This window comes from Acinonyx jubatus, chromosome B4, assembly GCF_027475565.1.
Source record: "Acinonyx jubatus isolate Ajub_Pintada_27869175 chromosome B4, VMU_Ajub_asm_v1.0, whole genome shotgun sequence".
In the NCBI taxonomy this organism is placed as follows: Eukaryota; Metazoa; Chordata; class Mammalia; order Carnivora; family Felidae; genus Acinonyx; species Acinonyx jubatus.
The window spans coordinates 36,114,476-36,132,476 of record NC_069387.1 but is presented as its reverse complement, the minus strand read 5'-3'; the positions used below and the strand labels follow the sequence as shown (position 1 = coordinate 36,132,476).

At 39.2% G+C, this 18,001-nt stretch overlaps 1 protein-coding gene across 13 annotated transcripts in view; it reads left to right on the top strand.

The window, feature by feature from the left end:
- Window positions 1-1,225: 1,225 nt before the first annotated feature.
- The window catches only part of ERC1 (ELKS/RAB6-interacting/CAST family member 1), a 505,760-nt gene continuing 488,984 nt past the window's right edge, over window positions 1,226-18,001 (top strand). For 4 of the 13 annotated variants that reach the window (XM_027073969.2, XM_027073967.2, XM_053225655.1 and 1 more), the window contains exon 1: window positions 1,264-1,523. The gene's annotated coding sequence lies outside the window, so the exon portion shown is untranslated. Of the gene's footprint in view, window positions 1,524-18,001 lie in introns of all 13 variants that reach the window. The other 9 variants (XM_053225651.1, XM_053225649.1, XM_053225652.1 and 6 more) reach the window with 6 other exon arrangements.

Here is an 18,001-nt window from a genome sequence, read left to right as displayed (position 1 = left end):
CTGACAATTGGTAGGCATATGTGGAATGTACTGAAGGGGGCGACTGTACAGCAGGACGGGGAACTGCAATAATCCAAGTGCTTGGTGATCTGGGAGGAAACAGAGTCTGGGCAGCATGAAACAGAATTTGGTGAATGAATGAATGTGAATACTGAGGGAGGGAGGGGAAAATGTTAGTGGGATTATGAAGGAGTGTGAATTGGCTAATTGTAGAGAATAAGTAGGGGCAAATGAGGACTCAACTCCTTTTAATGTCATTTTAAATTATTCAATGCAACCTAAAAGGCTGGGAACAAATATAATTTACATCACTCCTTCTTTCTGGTTCAGGGATAGTTTACCTAAATTCTTAAATTAATGGATGCAGTTGTCCTCTTTGCATAGCTCCAACAAAAGAAAATCTACGAGACAGCACAAGAAAACTGGGTTTCCTGAATAAGGTACCATTTGCCTGGCCGACTCGCCTAGCTGCTGTGAAGACTAAGTGAGACAACGTAGCACCGCATTTGGCACATCGCAGGAACTGAAAGTGGACCTCAAATTCCGCCCACGTTCTCCCCTGCCGCTGCGCTCAAAAACCACGTACACTGGCGTGGGTCTTCCGCGACGCCTAAGTTCTTTCCTTAAGGTCCAGTGGACAGCCCCACGGCCACATTCGCAAAAGCTAAGGGTGAGGGCGAAAAAAAATCCAATTTCCCTCCGACAAAGAGTTCCAACCGCGGCCGCGGGAGCACAGCCCGGAATGTACAATTCTAGACCAACTCTCAACAGCAGTGACTGTCCTGGGGCTTGTGTAACGGGCCCCGCCAAGGAGGGGGTTGGGCGACTCTAAGGTTTGGGAAAGCTACGATTCCGCTCTTCGGGCCTGGCCGGTCCACTTCCTACGGCAAGCAGAAGGAGACAAACGGCGCCTTGCCTCGCTCCCACCTACAGCCTCTTCCCGTAGCCGGCTCCCGCTCTCCCTTCCCGTGGCCGCAGGGGCCGCGCGTGGGGGGTGTGTACGCCCCGCGCCCGTTGCCCTGCTTGGGCGCACAGCCGCCGCCGGAACCCTGAATCACCCCACTCCCAGCCCCTGACCCGTCTTCCTCTGGAAGTCGCCGGAGGCCTGCGGGCTGCCAAGTCGCGCTCCCAGGAGAGTGCAGGAAAGCTAGGTGGCCCGGCCACGAGGAGGCGGAGCTCGCAGTGTCTCGCGGCCCGGGCCCGGGCCCGGGGGCGGGGCTAGGTGTCTCGCGCAGGGGGCGGGGCGTAGTGACGTCGGCGGGCGCTGGGGCCGTACTGTGGCTGTGGCGGCGGCGGCGGTAGTGGTGGCGGCGGTGGTGGCGGCGCCCGGGAGGCAGCAGCAGCAACAGCAGCAGCCCTGAGGAGGGTGAGACGGCCGCCGTGGCGGCAGCTCGGAAGTCGGGCGGGACCGAGAGCTTCCCGACTGCCGCTGGCGCTGAGGTTTTTTGCCTTTTCTTAGCCTGCTTCCTCACGGCCCTGGCTAGGGCTGGGCAGCGCGCCCCCGGGGAGGGGCGGAGCTGTAGGTGAGGCTACAAGACCCCCTCCCCCTCCTCTCCCTACCGGGGGAGGGGGGATGGGAAAGTCCGGGGAGGGGCGGACCCCACCCCACCCCACCCCACCCCAGCCCACCCCAGCCCACCCCAGCCTACCCGCGGGTTCCACCCCACAGAGCTCCAGGATTGGGCGGGAGCTGAAGCGGTAGATGAGGGGAACCCGAGGTGGGAGGTGGGAGATAGGGGTTCTGGGTGCTTGGAGAACGGAGGGTTTCTGAGACGTGATGTTGAGGGCGAGGTAGTGGCGAGATGGAGAAATTGGGGAGCCATGAGGAGGTGGGGTGCGGTCAGGGTGGATCTGTGTGGTTAGGCGACTGATGTAAAATATTGAAAGAGGTGAGGATTTTTTCTCCCTTCTGTTAAATGGTAAGATAGGAGGTGAAGGGTTGTATTGCAAAAGGAAGAAGAGCTGTGGATGTTGCCTTTCAGGCAGTTGGAGAAGCTATTGCTAGGTCTCACATTTCTACTTTAGGGTTATTATGGTTATTATTTTTCTTCTTCCTGGCGGGGTGGGTCGGAAGGGCAGAGAATCCCTCTGCTTTTGGCGCAGGTGGGTAATTGGTGAGGGTGGCTGGGTTTAAAGTTTTACACCCTTCAAGAAGAGTGAGGTCTTGGATTAAGACAACTTCATTCTGGCAGCAACATTAGGGAATAGGTCCCATTACACCTAGTTCCTTAAAGGTGTTACCTTCCAGTCTTTTTTCTGTGCCTAAAAGATCACTTTATACCACCTTATTTGCAAGCTTTATCCTGGCCTCTTAAGAGAAGGCCTGAAAATCAGGTGGTTGCTTTGGAAGACACGTTTCTGAGTAATGGTTGCAGGTGGTTGTGGTTGACTGCTTTGGATGGATAATTTGAACAGTTCTTTTGGAGCTAATTATATGAAAAATACTTACATGTTTTAAAGCACAGCTGTCTTTTACAACTTGTTTTTCAATAGACTTTGACATTTGGGCATTTTGTGTACAGCACAGTTATTCGTGCTTATTTTTATTTCTCAATTGCAGATGCTATTAGACACTTTAAAAATGAACTGAAATAGTTTTTTTTTCTAGGTCCCTCAATTTCTGAGAAATGTTCTTGGAGTCAAGTGCTTTTACGATGCTCTTCAATAACATTTTGGGGGCATGTGTCTCACTTCATGGAGAGATGTTACTAAGAGTAAACAGTATTCAATGTTCTTCACATCAGTGTTTCACAACTTTATACATTAAATCAGAATCTCTTCTCAATTCCTGCTCCCTATTAGATTACAGTATTCACTGACCTTACCTATCAGTGTCATTTAAGCTGTTTCTTGCTCAGAAAATAGGTCCTGTGACATACATGTATTATGTAATGGGTGGAAGTAGGCATGATTCTCAATAATTCATTTATGGAGGAAGAGCAGCCGTCATGAAATGGAATTTAAGCAGTGACTTTCCCAAGGCTTACTCAATTTATTTGGGAACATAGCCAGAGAAGTGCTTTCCTGTTACCCAAGAGAGAAATATACAGATTTGAGTGTCAGTAGTTGTAGATCATTGCCTTTTTTAACATGCCTAATTAATGAGCAGACTATTATCTTCTAGAAAATAGTTCTGCTTGAAGAAACTTACAGGCAACAGATGATATAATAGATATTAAGTGAGAGTGTGTCAGGTTTGTAATTCTAAAGAAAAGATTCAATTAAATGTATTCAGACAGGTCAAATTATAAGTTGGTAAATGAATACTTTTGGATTACTTAGAAGCAAAAATTAAAATTCACATATCTAGTTTTGCCTTTTAAATTATACTTTGGTTTAATTGGGTATGCATGAGGACAAATGTGAACTAAAATGTCAGTTGAAACTGTATATATTGCTAACATGACATTTACATTGTTGACAGTGGGATGCAATTCTTTGTAGGAATGCAGTCATGGGATTTGGGGGAAAGTATAAGGTAGAAGTGATCTATTTCTCCTTAGAGTTTTTTTTATGCCAGAAAAAATACTACCTATTATTTTTCAAGAAAAGTCACTTGCTAGTCATTACTGTGATGTTCTTGTTGAATCTACTGAAGTCTCCCTTGCCCCCTTTTTTACTAAAGTCAGGTAGGTATGTCTGTGTTAATTCAACATCAATACTGGGAGCAGGATAAAAGTGAAGGTTCTGTAGCAACAGATGCTCTTTTTCTACTCTCAGTTAATGCTTTTATAAGGAGTAAAAGAGCTGTTAAATGTGCATTTTCACACACTGTATCAAACACCTTGATGGAGGAAGACCAGAGAATGAAGTATTTTGGTTAACCAAATCCGTACATTGATTATCAGTTTTCAAACAAATATAATGTAATAAACAGCATCAAGGTTATGTAGAATATAACTTATTTCTCTAAGTCTTCAACATCCGAGCCTTGGGACACTGACTCATTCAATGGCTATTTACTGAGTATGCTTCTGGGTACTTTTTTTAGCCATTGAGGATACAGTAGTGAACAAAGCTGTCAAAAATCCCTGCCTTCATGGAACTTACCTTCTAGATACCTTTTGGGGAAATGAAGAGAAACCTGGCAAAGAAGATTGATAAGAGGTCATTGGGTTAGGAAAACCAGGAGAGTGTGATTTACTAGAAGTGAAAGAAAATAAGTTTTCAAGGAGGAGGGCATGATCAAGCGTGTCATTGTTTAAAGATGTGTCAGAGTGTTGGGTAAGGGAGGATTTTGCATGATTATTGTGTCTAATAGAAATATGACTAAATGCTTTTTAGTATGAGGTGACACAGATGTAAGAATTTGTCAGTTTTTAACTTACCTAGATTGATTTTTTTAAAAACATATATTTCACTTTTTATTTTTTTCAGAACAAAATAGGCAGTCTATGAATGTATAATACTAAGGACAGATATGATCTTTTTATTAACTTTGTTTTTTAAATATATTATTAACTATTATACTCATTAAAAAAATAGGTAATACACTTACCAAATCATAAGATATAGGTAGAAAAGAGTAAGACTCCTGTCCCATCACGTTGTTCCTGAAGGCAATCACTGTTTCCAATTTCTTGTTTTTCCTAACCAGTGAAATTTTGTGCAGTAATATGGTTTAGCTATTTTATTTTATTTTTTTTATGTTTATTTATTTTTGAGGGACAGAGAGAGAAAGAGAGAGAGAGCAGGGGAGAGGCAGAGAGAGAGGGAGACACAGAATCCAAAGCAGGCTCCAGGCTCTGAGCTGTCAGCACAGAGCCTGATGCAGGGCTTATGAACCACAAGATCTGACCTGAGCCAAACTTGGACCCTTAGCCAACTGAGCCACCTGGGCGGCCTGGTGTAACTATTTAAAAAAATTTTTTTTTAACGTTTGTTTATTATTGAGAGACAGACACAGAGTGTGAGCAGGGGAGGGGTAGAAAGAGGGGGAGACATAGAATTTGAAGTAGGCTCCAGGCTCTGAGCTGTCAGCACAGAGCCTGACGCAGGGCCCAAACTCACAAACTGCAAAATCATGACCTGAGCCGAAGTCGGTCCCTTAACCGACTGAGCCACCCAGGCGCCCCATCTGGTGTGACTATTTTAAAATCGCATGAATAGAACAAATATTTTATCTTCTAGGTTTTTTTTTTTTCCACCTTAGTATTTTCATAATTTAAGTCTAGCTACCTGCATACCTTTTGTTTTTATTTTCTAACAGCTTTGTTGAGAAATAATTCACACACCATACAGTTTACTCATTTAAAGTGTATAATTCAGTTTTCTGGTGTAACTACCACTACAATCAATTTTAGAACATTTTCTTCATCCTCCAAATAAGCCCCAAACCCATTAGCAGTCACTTCCCTGACTTTTGATTTTTAAGTATTGTTTTGTACATCATGGGGGAAAATGTTTGTGAAATACTTGATTACCAACTAAATGGCAATTAAGCCACTTAGTGTGTATTTTTAAATATTCTGTGCATAAGTTTGTGTAAAAGTCAACTTAGCATTTTATTTGGTTGAGTACATACTTGTGAAATGTGATTAAGTGTCTTGTTTTCATTATTCCTTCATTTATTACTCCTAAAGCTTTTGATAAAGTGCTTTGATTATAGTAAGTACTCCATAAAAATCAGCTGCCCTGATGGTGATGATAGGGTGTGGTGATGGTGATAATGATGCCTGATTTGTGGAATTCCTTTAGGATATTATGGAACCTCAGGGAGTTCTCAGGAGTCTGGAAAACGAGACCTTTTTTTCTAGGAGGAAGGAAGTGAATCCTGAAACCTTTAGGCCAGCATTGTCCAATAGAACTTTCTGTGATGATAGTCATGTTCTATATACCATTCGATACAGTAGCTACTAGTCCCATGTGCCACTGAACACTTTAAATGTGGTTAGTGTAATTGTTGAGTAACAATTAAAATTATTAATTTTGTTAAAATTAATTTAAATAGCCACTGTGACTAGTGACTACTATATTTGGCAGCACACTGATACATTTATAGATTGATGAATCTAATACTGTACTCTGGCAGTATTTAGAATACGTTATTTAAAAGATAGTTTTAGAAGCCTTGTTAAGGGATACAGTGATCACTAGGATAAGACGTGGATTTACGAGGTCACTTCAGACAACAATTCTAGTTTTCTAGAATTGACATGGTCCCTAAACTGATGAATAAAGGATTTGTAGTAGTTATAAGATATCTAGACTTCAGCTAGATCTTTTCATGCTGTCTTTGTGGAAAATATGAGTTATTTTATGACAGGGACTGTCATGTGTTTTCTACTGAGCAAATAGTAGATACTTGCTAAATATTTGATGAATGAATAGATGAGACTACAATTAAGTGAATTCTCAACTGGCTGTGAATGGCTATACCCAGAGAATAGAGTGTTGATGGGTTTGAGGAACTGCTGTTAGATCCATGTATATATTGAAATAACCCAGGGGTGGTGGTATAAAAAGGTAGTGGCAGTGTGAACTAGGTGCCAACATCTCCTCACTGAGTGTGGAGGATGTCCAGGTGGTCATTAGCTGATAGTGAAAAGGCAGAGGTAGAAGTCTGTGTTGCTGAAAACCATGAAAGTCATGCTTTTACAAAGATTTTACATGGGGGTTCAAGATTTTATATGGTCTGGAGGTGGCATTGGAAGAAAGAGGGGTGCCAGTCTCATTTCCCAATATTGGGTGTGGAGTGTGAGAGACTTGATAACCTCCGTTTGAAAGGGCTGCTTTGAAAGGTGTCCTGGGAAAGCCAGTTAAGTGAGAGAGGTAGTGAGAACTTTCAGAAGACTTTCTTCATGATGGAATGAATTTCCTTGAGTATTTTTCTACACTGTCTTCTTATCATCACTTAAACTTTATTATTTATTACTTATTTTTTTTAATGTTTATTTTTGAGAGAGCACGAGCAGGGGAGGTGCAGGGAAAGAGGGGGACAGAGGATCAGAAGTGGGCTCCCCATTGACAACAGAGAGTCCACTGGGGGGCTTGAATTCACAAATTGTGAGATCATGACCTGAGCTGAAGTTGGATGCTTAACTGACTGAGCCACCCAGGCGCCTCTTGTTACTTATTTTTATTGTAATTAAAAAAAAAAGTTTATTTATTTTGAGAGAGAGAGAGAGAGAGAGAGAGAGTGAGTGGGAGCATGAGTGGGGGGAGGGGCAGAGAGAGAGGGAGGTACAGAATCGGAAGCAGGCTCCAGGCTCCGAGCTGTCAGCACAGAGCCCAACGCAGGACTCGAACTCACAGACCGCGAGATCATGACCTGAGCCGAAGTCGGATGCTCAACCGACTGAGCCACCTAGGCGCCCCAGAACCTGTTTTTTAAAAATATTTTATTTAGTTTTTGAGAGAGAGCATGAATCAGGGAGCGGCAGAGAGGAGGACAGAGGATCTGAAGCAGGCTCCATGCTGACAGGCTGACAACAGCACCCATCACTTAAACTTTAAAATGTCTCTTGTCTTAAAAAAAAAAAACAAAAAACAAAATGTCTCTTGTCTTAACAAAAATCTCTTTTCTTCATACTTTCTCTTAGTTGTTCTCTGCTTTATAGCTACAGGTTTTTGAAAGACTTGTCTACATTTGCTATATGTCTCCATTTTTTCACCTGTGGTTCTCTTCTCACCCTATTTCTGTATTGTTTCTGTCTCCACAATTTCATTAAAACTGTTTTGCTGGGTTACTAATGTGTTTAAAGCCAATGGCTATTTTTTTATCCTCTTATTTAACCTGTTAGCTGTACTACTTGTCTATTGCTATGCAACAAATTACTCCCCAACTTAACTTAAAACAACAAACATTTATTGTTTCACAGTTTCTGTGGGTCAGGCATCTGGGTGTGGTGTGTCTGATTCAGGGTCACTCATAAGGCTGCAGTCATCTCAAAGCTCCACTGGGGGAGGGTCTGTTTCCAAGCTCAAGCATGTGGCTGTTGGCAGGCCTGAGGTCCTTGTTGGTTGTTTGCTGGAGAAATCAGTGTTTTTGCCATTTGGGCCTCTGCATACGAGTACTTGCAACATGGCACCTTGCTTCTAGATTGAGAGCTCTGTGGAGAAGGATGGGAAATATTAGCTACAGTTTTTTGTAACGTAATCTCAGAAGTGCCATTCTATCACTTGATCTATTCTGTTCATTAGATTGGAGTGTCTAAGTCCAACATATGCACAGGGAGATTCCACAAAAGCATGAATACAAGGAGGCAGAGATCATTCAGAGCCATTTTCAAGATTGCCTACCACAGCAGCATTTGATACAGTTTATTTCCTCTTCCTTTATAACTCTCACTTTTGGCATCTTCAGATCATGCTTCTATATTTTTTCCTGGTTTTCTGGGCTTTCTTTCTGTCACCTTTGTTGAATTTTTCTCTATCCATTCATTAAGTGTTTGAATTTCTATGAGTGATCTCATCTTCTATTTCATTTTTCATCTATATGCTGAGTATTCATTTATCTGACTTTAGCTTTTATCTCTTTGCTGAGTGTAAGGACCATTGTTACTTAATATTTCCATTTGGATGCTCCTTAAACTCAGAACAGCCAAAACTAAATGTATTATTCCTGCCCTTCTCTGGTGTTCCTTAATTAATTAAGTGACACTATCAGTTGCTCAAGCTAGAAATGTGTGTAGTATTGTTGATCTTTCTCATTCCTCTACCTTCTGTTTTACTATTCCTGTTCATTTTATAAAAGTCATTGCTGTCCAATGATGGTGTAAATGTTTTTATGAGGTAGTGCATCCCTTGTTAGATTCCAAGCTTTGAATGAATGTTTGCTAGGTGATTTTTAAGGTTCCTTCCACAGTTTTGAGGCTGTGTTGGCAACTAGTGCAGAGTTTTGATTAAGAAACACATGATCAGAGGTGTGCTTTAGAGATGTAGCAACTCTTGAATGCATTAAAAAAAAAAAGACTGTTATTTAGGTCAATTTTAGGTGCACATCAAAACTGAGTGGAAGGTACAGATTTCCCATAGACTGCCCCTCCCCCCCCCCCCACCATGCATAGCTTCCTTCATTATCAACATCTCCCACCAGAGTAATACGTTTGTTAAAATTGATGAGCCTTGATCAACACATCATTATGGTTTGAAGTCCATATGAACTTTTAGTGGTTCACCAAGAATAAAACTAATCCTATATTCCTTTTATTTTTCTTTATTATGGTGTGCTTTGTGACAAATGGACAGTAGTTTTCATCAGACAGTCCTTTATGTATATACATTTTCATTTTTCACTTATTGTTTTACTTTTGGTGTGAAAGCCCTTTTTGTGGAAATTAGGTAACTAATGGAAAAAGATTGTCTGAACTTTAGTTAAATATCTCTGAAATTGTGAAAATATTTCAAGAAATAAGTTTGGACCTTAAACATAATTTTATTATAGGAATATAGTTTATCAAGTAAAGGAATTAATTTCTCTTAGAAGTCCTTTTTTTAATTTTTAGAATTATGTTTATATATTTATTTTTGAGAGAGAGAGAGAGGAAGCCGGGGAGGGGCAGGGAGACAGGGAGAGAAATCCAAGAAGGCTTGGTGCTGTCAGTGAGGAGACTGATGCAGGGCTCGAACTCATGAACTGTTCTAATTTATAGGAGCTGAAACCAAGAGTCAGATGCTTAACTGACTGATCCACCCAGATGCCCTTGAAGCCCTTCTTGAATGTAACACACATACAGAAAAGTATATAAAGCAAATGTGTAGCTTCACAAATGTATCAAATAAATACTTGAATAACCATCGTTTAGATCAAACACTAGCACCTTGCTAGCATTCCAGATACTTTCTTTACCTCTTCCCAATCACAACCTATTCTTTCCACCATAAAGGTTACTGTTGCCTTGACTTTTATGGGAATCATTTCCTTGCTTTTCTTTATATAAACCTGTATTTAGTTTTGCCTGTTTCCAATTTTTTATACATGGAATCATATTGTATGTATTTTATGCTTGGCTGCTTTGACTTAAAATTTTGTTTGTGAGATTTAGATTTGCTGTATGGAGCTGTAGTTTGTTTATTTTCATTGCTAAATAGTCTTCCATTGTATAAACACCACAATTCAAATATCAATGATGAATATTTAGGTTGTTTCCAATTTTGGATCATTAAGAATTATGCTGTTATGGACATTGTTTGGTGCAAGTTTTTTGGTGCATGTCTGTCTTTCTTTGAGAGGGTGCATGTGAGCGAGGGGTAGAGAGAGGATGGGGGTGGGGAGAGAAAGAGAGAATCCCATGAGGGGCAGAGAGAGAGAGAAGCAGGGCTCACCCAATGCAGGGCTGGAGCTCACCTGAAGCAGGGCTCGAACTCATGAACTGTGAGATTATGACCTGAGTCAAAGTCAGATGCTTAACCGACTGAGCCACCCAGGTGCTCTTGGTGCATTATTTCTGATGACTACATAGCCAGGAGTGAAATTTCTGGGTCATAGAGTATGCACATGTACAATTTTAACAGATAATTGCCAAATAATCCTGTGTGGTTGTACAAACTTACATGCACCAAAACAATATTTGAGAGTCCTTTTGTTCTGTATCTTTGCCAGTACTTGATATTGTCAGTGTTATTGATTTTGGCCATTCTGGTGGATTTATGGTGGTATCTCATTGTTTTGATTTGCATTTCACTGATTACTAGTGAAGTTGAATAACTTTATGTCTTTTGGTCATGTGGAGACCTTTTGTGAAGTGCTTTTTATTATTTATTTATTTATTTACATTACATTTTTTTTAATGTTTATTTTTGAGAGAGAGGGAGGGAGAGAGAGCGAGCAAGCATGAGCAGGGGAAGGGCAGAGAGAGAGAGGGAGACACTGAAGCAGGCTCCAGTCTGACCTGTCAGCACAGAGCCAGATCCAGGGCTCGAACTCACAAACTGTGAGATATGACCTGAGCTGAAGTTGACGCTTAACCGACTGAGCCACCCAGGAGCCCTGTGAAGTGCTTTTTAAAATACTTTGCTCAATTTTTCTGTTGGTCTTTTCTGTCCTAATTTATAGGAGTTATATATTTTGGATATGAGCCCTTTGTTGGTTTTTGTGTTGCAAATATTCCACTCTGTTCTTCTGCTTGCTATTTTGCTCTCTTAATAGTGTTTTTTGAAGAACAAGATTCTTGTTTTTGAAATTTTTAAAACATTTATTTTGAGAGAGAGAGAGAGAGTGTGTGTGTGTGCGTGCATGTGCATGGGGCAGGGGCAGAGAGAGAGAATACTAAGCAGGCTCTGGTTGTCAGTGCAGAGCGTGATTTGGGGTTCGATCCCATGAACCGTGAGACCATGACTTGAACTGAAATCAAATCAGGCAGTCAACCAACTAAACCACCGAGGCACCCCTTGAATAAAATTTTTAATTTTAGTATACTCTAGCTAATATTTTTTTTATTATTAGTGCTTTTTATGTCTATATTAGGAATCTTTTCCTACCCTAAGGTCATGAAGTCATACCTTTCTTATATAGCACTGCCTATTAATATTATAGTCTGTCTATAGTTGATTTTTTTGTGTATGCGTGTGGTTTTTTTTTTCCCCATATAGTTAGCTGATTTTCTCAGCACCATTTATTGACAATTCTTTCCTTTTCAAAACTGCTCTGTAATAAATAAAGGCTCTTTATTCTGTTTTACTGTTTTCTCTATCTTGGTCCAGTGCCAAACTGGATCGTAAGTCTTAATATCTGTTGAAGTGCTTTCACTTTTTTTTCCCTTCTTTTTTTTTTTTCTTTCCCAAGAAGGTTGTTGTCTTCTTTTTCTTTTTTTAAAGTAAGCCATAGGCCCAACATGGGTCTTAAACTCATGACCCTGAGATCAAGAATTGTATGCTCTAGGGGCGCCTGGGTGGCATAGTCGGTTAAGTGACCGACTTCAGCTCAGGTCATGATCCCACGGTTTGTGGGTTTGAGCCCTGCATCGGGGTCTGTGCTGACCGCTTGCTTGGAGCCTGGAGTCTGCTTTAGATTCTGTGTCTCCTCCTCTCTCTGCCCTTCCCTGCTTGTGCTCTGTCTCACTCTGTCTCTCAAAAATAAATAAATGTAAAAAAAAAAAATTGCATGCTCTACTGACCGAACTAGCCAGGCACCCCCGAGAATGTCTTCTTGACATTCAGTGTCATAATCAGTAATCAAGATAGTATGGTATCATCATAGGGATAGCTATATGTAAGAGTAGAAGAATAGGGAGTCCAGAAATGAACCCACACATTTATGGTTGGTTGATTTTCAATAAAGGTACCAAGGTAATTCAATGGAGGAAAGGATAGTCTTTTTAACAAAAGGTACTACAATAATTGGATACCAATATGCAAAAAAAGTGAACCTCAGACCTTACCTCACAGGAGAAAATATTTGAGACCTTGGGTTAGGGAAGGATTTCTCAGATATAACACCAAAAGCATGACTCATAAAGGAAAAATACTGACAAATTAACTTTTATCAAAGTTAAAAAAAAGTTTTGCTTTTTTTTTTTTTAGATTTATTTATTTTGAGAGAGAGTGCATGTGTATGCACACATGAGCAGGGGAGGGGCAGAGAGAGGGAGAGAGAGAATCTCACGCAAGCTGCATGCTGATGTCATGGAAACTGATGCAGGGCTCAATCTCAGGAACAGTGAGATCATGACCTGGGCTGAGATCAAGAGTCTAGTGTTTGAGCCACCCAGACACCCCAATAAAGCTATTTTTAAAAAATAATGTTTTGGTTATTCTTGGCCTGTTGTATTTCCATATAAATTTTAGAATCAGTTGTCAAACATTGGTGTTCTGTTTGAAATTACATTGCATTGTGTAATGGTTAGCACTCTGGACTCTGAAATTACATTGCATTTGTAGCTTATTTTGGTTTTAACTTTTTTTTTTTTTGAGAGAGAGTGCGTAAGAGCACTAGCTGAGGAGAGGGGCAGATGAGAGAGAGAGAGAGAGAGAGAGAGAGAGAGAGAGAGAGAGAGAGAATGAGAATATCTTAAGCAGGCTCCATGCTCGCCATGCTCGGTGTGGAGGCCAACTTTGGGCTCCATCTCATGATGCTGGGATCATGACCTGAGCCAAAATCAAGAGTCAGATGCTCAACCGACTGAACCACCCAGGCACCCCATTGATTAATTTGGGTAGAATTACTTCTTTATAATGTGGAGTCTTTGAATCATTGAATGTGGCATTTTTATTTATTTATGTTTTTCATTTCACATCTCAGTTATGTTTTATAGTTTTCTGTGTAGTACTACATATCTTTCATAGATTTAGTCTTAGGTTTCTGATGGTATTATTATAAGTGGGATTTTAAAATTTATTTTCTATTTGTTGTTGGTAGATGGAATAAAGTTGAATTTGAATATTGAGTCTATTTTGCCAGGTTTTGACCAAATCTGATGATTTTTAATAATTTTATCTGTAGGTTCTCTTGGCTTTCCCATGTATATAATCATGTCATTTGTGAATAATTACTGTTTTGTGTCTTTCCTGCAATTCTTATATTTTTTTTCTTGTCTTACTTTTGGCTAGAATCTCTGGCATGTTGAATGGGTTGGTGATAGGAGAGATCCTTGTTATTTTCTCATTTCAAAGGGAATTTTTTTTTTAAGTTTTCACTATTAAGTATGATATTGTCAAGCATATACACATAAGGTAGGACAGGTCCTTACTGATTTGACTGGTATAATGAGCCCTTCAGATTTAAGCAGTTGATGGAGAGGGGCCAAGATGGCGGAACAGCATGGAAGTTGTTTTTGCATCTCTCGTCCCTGAAATGCAGCAAGATCAACACTAAACCATCTTGCACACCTGAAAACTGATTTGAGGATTAACACAACAATCTGTACAACCTGAACCATGGAACTCGGTAGATTTAAGTAGTTTGTCACTTATGTGGGCAGTGGAAAGATGAATAAGCCAAAGGTGCCAGCTCCCTGTGACCCTTGTCCCACACATCAAAAAAGTCAACACCAGATCAAAAATATTGCCAATGACTACACTATGAGCTGTGAGACACCCTGTTGATGGAGGGACCTGTTCTAATTTGACACAAAAGGGTTCTGCAATCTGTAGCTCTGTTCTGAGATGGGTAGGCTGAAAGTTACGTGCCTCATCAGAATCCAGACAGTTATGAGAAACTGTTTCATGTCATCCTCCAAGGGAGATAAGGAAGTGATGGGAGATGGCATGGTAGCAGCTCCTTATGGGCCTCCTATCCTTTCCTGATTTGGGGGATCACAGGGCGTTCTGCCAAGACTCTAATAAGCTCCAAATTGCCCGGTATGGAATAGCAGAACTTTTCCCCTACAGATACTTGTTGTTGGCTTTTGCACATATTCTTTGTTAGATTAAGAGTTTCCTTTTACTCCTATTGTAAGAATAGAAGTATTTAATCATTAATACTAAAAATCTACCTGATGCATTTCCACATCTGTTGAGACAGTAAGAATTTTTTTTAACGTATTAATGTGGTTTATTACATGATTTTGAAATAGAATTTTTACTGGGTAAAGAGTTTCTAAACGTTTGTTTTCCTTTATTAGCCTTCACTTATTTGGAAAAAAAACTGTTGATGAGACTTTCTTTGGCTGCTTGCCTTTTTTCCTCCCATAAGTATACATGTAATTTTGTCCTTGTACATATAGAATTTACTGTTGCTGACCTTTCCAAGGAAGAAAGACTAATATGAACTTATGATTAATCAATAAGTTATTAGAGATAGAAGAGACTCACAGGATTTCTTATGAAACAAGAAATAGCTATGTTTTACATCTTTTTGAGTACATCCCTGCAGATATTTTAGGATACATCCATACAGATGTTACCCAGGTGACTTTTCTATCTTTATGGCAATACTGATTTCACTTTCATTAGTGGCAGATAATTTTCAGTATTTCAAATAGTTCTGCTTTCCTTTTCTAAACTGCTGTCTTAAATTTGGGCTGGACTTTTGCTTGATGTTTTTCTCCCCTCAATAAGTTGAAAATAAGTACAGAAAGTTCTTGTAAGTAGAGAAAGTAGAGTTCTTGACTGTTCCACTCAATTTTTCTGGTGGCTTTTCTACTGGTCTGCTGGTGGTTAATTTTATAGTATTGCCATGTTGCTGAGTCCATTTTGAAATAATTTGGTTATTCTTATGCTTAGGGCTTGGTATTTTTTAATTTTAATAGAGCAGCAATTTTTATCTGTTTTTCTGGTTATTAAAAATAAGTTAACTGAAAACAGACTCTTAAATGCAGAGAACAAACTGGTGGTTGTCAGAGGGGAGGTGGGTGGAGGGATGGATGAAATAGATAATGGGGATTAACAGGTAAAAACTTCCCGTTATAAAATAAGTAACTCATGGAGATGAAAGGTACAGCATAGGGAGTATAGGCAATAATGTTGTAATAACATTTGGTAAGCACTGAGTAATGTATAGAATTGTTGAATCAATATGTTGTGCAGCTGAAACTCATATAACACTATATGTGTTAATATAATATTAAGTTAAAAAATAAATTATATAATATTTATTAATAAATAATATAATATATAATATATATTAAATAAATAATTTACATATATTATGTATTAATGAGCAATATTATACATAACTATTGTAACTATATATAATATATAACTATATATATAATTTATATGTTATGTATAACTATATAATATATAACTATATATAATAACTATTAATAAGCAATATTATATATAAAATTATATATAATAAATACTAAATTATATAATATATATTAATATATAATATTAACAGTTAAAAAAATAAATTAATGGAAAATGGATATAAATTCTTTGGGTTTATAGTCACAGCTATATATGTATAATATAATTTTTGGTCACAACTATATATGTATAAATAATTCTACATAGCAAGTATATGTGTGTATTTTTTATTAAAAAATTTTTTTTTAATGTTTATTCATTTTTGTGAGAGAGAGAGAGAGGGAGAGAGTGAACAGGGGAGGAGCAGAGAGAGAGGGAGACAGAATCAGAAGCAGGCTCCAGGCTCTGAGCTGTCAGCACAGAGCCCGACGCGGGGCTCGAACTCACAAGCTGCGAGATCATGACCTGAGCTGAAGTCAGATGCTTAACCAACTGAGCCACCTAAGGCGCCCCTTATCATGTGTATTTTTTAAAGTATTGATCAGGATTTCCTTGAAAAATTCAAAAGTGGATTGGTTCTTAACAAATTCATGTTAAAATTCTTTTGAATAGCATAACAAAAATATCTCCTTTACCAAATTTTTATTTTCATAGTTGTTCAAGAGTATGTGTCTATTTCCCTTTTTCTTTTTTCCCCTTTCTTCCCTCATTCAAAAGAAATTTATGTAAACTCCAATATACTTTATTCATGTACTATGATGTATATTGTGTTCTGTGTTAGCAGTATAATGTTTGAAACATTTTCTGTGTCCTCAGAATGAATGCTAGTGACTGGGAAGGAAGACAAGTAAACAGGCAATTTTAATGGAGTGTGATAAGTGTTAATGATATAGACAAGAACTGGAGTAGAAGGGAGTGGTGAAAGATGAGGCTGGAGATTGGGCTTGGATCATGAAGAGCTATGTAAATCATGTTAGAGTCTGGCATTTTACCTTGGGGCAATGGCAAGGCTTTGGAGACTTTTGAATAAAGTATATATAAACTTACATTTACATTTTATAAAGAGCATGTAGGAGCAAGCTAAGTGAGGAGGCCAACTAGGAGGCTGTGGCCTTAATCCCATTAAAGGTTGAAAACCAAAATAGTGTTAAGTGGAAATAGAGACACATACAGAGTTGGAAGCTTTAAAGAACACAGGACTGGGTAATTCAGAATCAGTGTGTGTGTGTGTGTGTGTGTGTGTGTGTGGTGTGTGTACATGTACGTACATATGTACATGCACTTTTGTGGGGGGAAAGGACAGTTGGCAGTTGATGGGGAGGGAGGAGACTAAGGTGATTTTTCAGACTTTCAGATGGAGCAGGTAGGCTAGAATAGTGCTGTCTAGTTTTAGTAGGTACTAGACATATATGACTATTTAAATTTAAAGTAAATTAAGTGAAATAAGATTTAAAATTCAGTTCTTCAGTGCATTAGCCATATTTCATGTGCTTAATAGCCATGTGGGACTAGTGGCCTCTATATTAGAAAATGCAGATATAGAACTTTTCCATTGTCACAGTTCTGTTGTACAGCACTGGTCTGCAGTTTTTGGTACTTACTACCTTTTCCCCTCAAGTCAGAATAACAGGTGGTATTTGCCCAAGTTTCCCAAGAATTCTGGCTCCACAGTACATTTTAAGGGATTCTGTGAGTCTCACACAGTCATCACCACCACTGCCACCAACAACCACTCATCATCAGATATAGAACACTTCCATAATCAGAGAAGGCTGTTGTTGGAGCACTGAGCTAGAGGGATAGTGATTAAGCTATTGATTGCTGTGGTAGGGGCAACAGGAACCTCTAGAAAGTGCTGCATAGTAGAAATGTGAGCCACATATGTAATTAAAATTGTAGTATTCACATTATAAAGTAAAATTATTAGATTTTATAATTTTTATAACATTTTATTTAATCCAGTACATCCAAAATATCATTTTCAATATGTTGAAACATATCATATTTGAAAAACTATTAATGAGCAATTTTACATTATTTTTTCATACTAAGTTTTTGAAATCAATTGTATAGTTTTATAGCATATCTTAATTCATATGCTAAGTTTTTAATTAGAAATACTTAACCTGGGGCACCTGGGTGGTTCAGTCGGTTAAGTGCTTGACTATGGCTTAGGTCAGCATCTCATGGTTTGTGAGTTCGAGCCTGGCATCAGCCTCTCTGCTGTCAGCATAGAGCCTGCTTCAGATCCTGTCCCTCTCTCTCTCTGCCCCTCCCCCACTCATCCTCCCTCTCTCCCTCTCTCTCTCTTCCTCTCTCAAAATAAATAAAAACTTGAATACTTAATCTGCATTTAGATTTCATAAAATTTACAGTTGAAAAGTGGGTACACATATCCAACTTTTCCCAAATATGCTTAAAAATTTTCTAG